Below are 3356 nucleotides of genomic sequence, written 5' to 3' on the forward strand. Positions count from 1 at the left end.
CTTCTCGTTCGCTTCCGGAAAACCCCTGCTGTCGTCATTTCATCCTCGAAATCGCAGAACAACTCGTGAGGAATTCGAAATCTCTCCTCGAACTCGTCCAACAGCAACGGATGGCTCTCGACGTTCTCGCGGTCGATGTACTGGTGCCAGAAGCCCGTACCCCATTCGCCATACCAGCGCGCGTGGCCCTGGCGGTCACGAAAGCGCGGCCGCTCCCGCAAGAAAACCTGCCTTGGACGTCGAAACGCCTGCTGGGAGCCGGCGTCAACATCCTCTTGCGATGACACGTCCTCATCGTCGTCCTCGTCACTGAAGGATCCAGTAAGAAGAGCGGTGTGGATGGCGGCGAGACGACGTACCGTCTCCGCGCGTCGCCTCACCATCGCGTGACTCACACGGCGCGACGTCCGCAGCCTACGCGCCCGCGACTGACGACGTGACCGCAATCGCCAACCACCCGCGTGCATGCATACTGTTTAATCATATGAACTTAAACCCACCACGTCGTGCACACCGCGATGTTCTACGCCAAACCCTGGACGTCGTTAGACGCGCATGGTCCGCGGCTTCCATCGCGCGAGCGAGCGCGCCGTTTCTCGCGCGCGTCCATCGTCGAGCGCCGATAGTCTTCTGTTCTTATTTTAGCAATCTCCCTTTCACTTTTTCAAGCAAGCTAAAAAATGGCCCCAAAATTATACTACTACTAGTAGAATTTTAGCGATCTCCCTTTCAGCCTTAGTCATTTTCGCCTAAGGCGTCACAGAGCGCAACCTCACATATTGAGAGCTCAAAAGTGACATGTATCGGGAATTTCCTGATACGTATCAGAATCGACGATTTTCATACTGTTTGCCCATACGAAAAGTCTGATACGTTGATACGCTGATACGGTATCAGGCTCTAGGTTGGCATCATCACGATCTATGAGTCGTGATGCTGACGCCCATCACGAAATCGATGATTCAGATCATGATGCTATATTGAGTGTATGTAAAGCCTATCATTTGCTGATATTGACGGGTATACCTCACTGATAAGCATCACGTGACTGATAATACGCTATGTCGGTACCGGTTTCGAGGAAATACAGCGATGATAAGTAAATTGTGTCACTGTTCTAACCCTAGCACCCCCCTCGAAGAGAGCCGCTGCCTGCTTGAAATTTGAACTTTGCGAAGTTCGCGCGCCAAAATCAAGTCACGATCGATGTCTACTCCGCCCCCTTCGTCTACGTCTGCGCCGTCCGATCGGGCGCCCGCGCCCGCAACGAACATCGTCGTCGTCGAAGACAGCGAGCAGGACACGTCGAAGCAGGCTTCGGGCACAACGCCTGGGAACTCGCGCAAAAGCATCGCGACGTTCTTTGATCGTTCGCGAAGGCGCCGATCGCTGCAAGCTATGCGTGAGTCGCGGCGACGAGAAGTGCGCGCACGCGCGTAAGACCGAGCGTTCGGACGACCGCGTGACGCGCGCGAGCAAGCGTTCTCGGCGAGATGCACCCAATTGAGTATTATACCGCTATTTAGTCTATCATGTAATTTTTTATATAAATTCGGACATTTGGACAATTTCCTCCAAGGTCGCATCACGATCCATGGGTCGTGATGCTGATGCAGATCACGAAGTTTCGGGTCGTGAGGGAGATCGTGATGCCAATTTTACCCAACCTAGATCAGGCTGAAAAAGAGATTGCTAAAATTCTACTAACTGCGGTTAGTAGAATTTTGTTAGGATTATTGCAGGCTAAATACGGTTATATAGCCTTCCCGAGTCCTGAGTATGTCATGAGTTATGACTCATGACGTGTAGACTCAAGTTAGAGTCACCAGGCTCGCTATTTTTAATCATCATCAGATCTTTACGCACAGAACGCGCTACGACGCGATCACCACGGGACCTTAAGCTTACATCGATCGATGTTGCTAAACAACTCTCTTCGTTGTACCCGCGCGGGTGGTAGGTGTTTCGCGTTAGCACAGGTCGTTCGAGTTGCGCAAGATCTATTTTGGGGAGACGAAGAGTCACCAGAGATCATGTTCCTTGCACATGACATCGCTGTGATCGCCATGTTGGGCGAGATCACTCCCGCAAACACTGTGGAGTTTACGGATCTAGTCTGCGAGGCGTTGATGTACCGACTCAAGTCGTCAGCGGGCCAGGGCAGACGAAAGGAGAAAGCATCCACGGCCGCGCTTGCGGCCGCTGACCTCCTCAAATTGGTTATCGATTCAAGATTTAGATCTGAGTCGATAGGGTTAAATGAGATTAAAGGCGTTGTCCAATCTGTCGATCCCCAAATTAGGCAGAATGCAGAATGTCAATTTACAAGGGTTATGCTCAGCGATATATGACAGTTGAGTCAAGAGTGCGCAGATTATGCAACAGTTTCTCTGCAGGACACAGGAGGTGAGTTATTTGATTTTACCTTTGATTAAAGGAACCCCCAGGAAGTTCGTGGTTGTTGTGCCGAATGCGGTGTTGCAAAAGGCAACCAGCAGGAAGGGCCACGTAAAATTTACCAGTGAACTTATTTTTGACCACAGTAGTTATGTGCGCAACATTGACGCACTAAAGGCGAGCTTGAACGCCGACTTCAATAACCCGCGGGGCACGCTCAACCGTTCAGACCTGACTGAATGGCTTGGTGACGTAGAGTCATCTGAGGCTGGTGACGCAGAGTCATCAGAGCTTGAGTTAGATTGTGATGTTAACCTCGACGGGGGTCCACACGTGCAACCGGTAGCCGAAGAAATTGTCAAGCAGCGGGAACCAAAAGGGCAACCGCCAGTGCCGACTGAACCTAATCTGTTGGTCACAGATGAAGGAGTCGATTTGTCAGCTGAACCTAGCCTCGCAGATAGAGGCGAAGGAGTTGACGCAGTTGAACCGTTTCAGGAGCGGGATGTAGTGCCACCTAGAAAGCTAGAGCACGCAGGATCATTCCAAAATTCAGGTTGGGCGCCTACTGGGTATGCCATTAGCTCCGAAACGAAGGAAGGAGGCATTGATGAAGGAAAGGAACCCCCAGGAAGTTCGTGGTTGTTGTGCCGAATGCGGTGTTGCAAAAGGCAACCAGCAGGAAGGGCCACGTAAAATTTACCAGTGAACTTATTTTGACCACAGTAGTTATGTGCGCAACATTGACGCACTAAAGGCGAGCTTGAACGCCGACTTCAATAACCCGCGGGGCACGCTCAACCGTTCAGACCTGACTGAATGGCTTGGTGACGTAGAGTCATCTGAGGCTGGTGACGCAGAGTCATCAGAGCTTGAGTTAGATTGTGATGTTAACCTCGACGGGGGTCCACACGTGCAACCGGTAGCCGAAGAAATTGTCAAGCAGCGGGAACCAAAAG

Source organism: Ostreococcus tauri (genome assembly GCF_000214015.3).
Source record: "Ostreococcus tauri WGS project CAID00000000 data, contig chromosome 08, whole genome shotgun sequence".
In the NCBI taxonomy this organism is placed as follows: Eukaryota; Viridiplantae; Chlorophyta; class Mamiellophyceae; order Mamiellales; family Bathycoccaceae; genus Ostreococcus; species Ostreococcus tauri.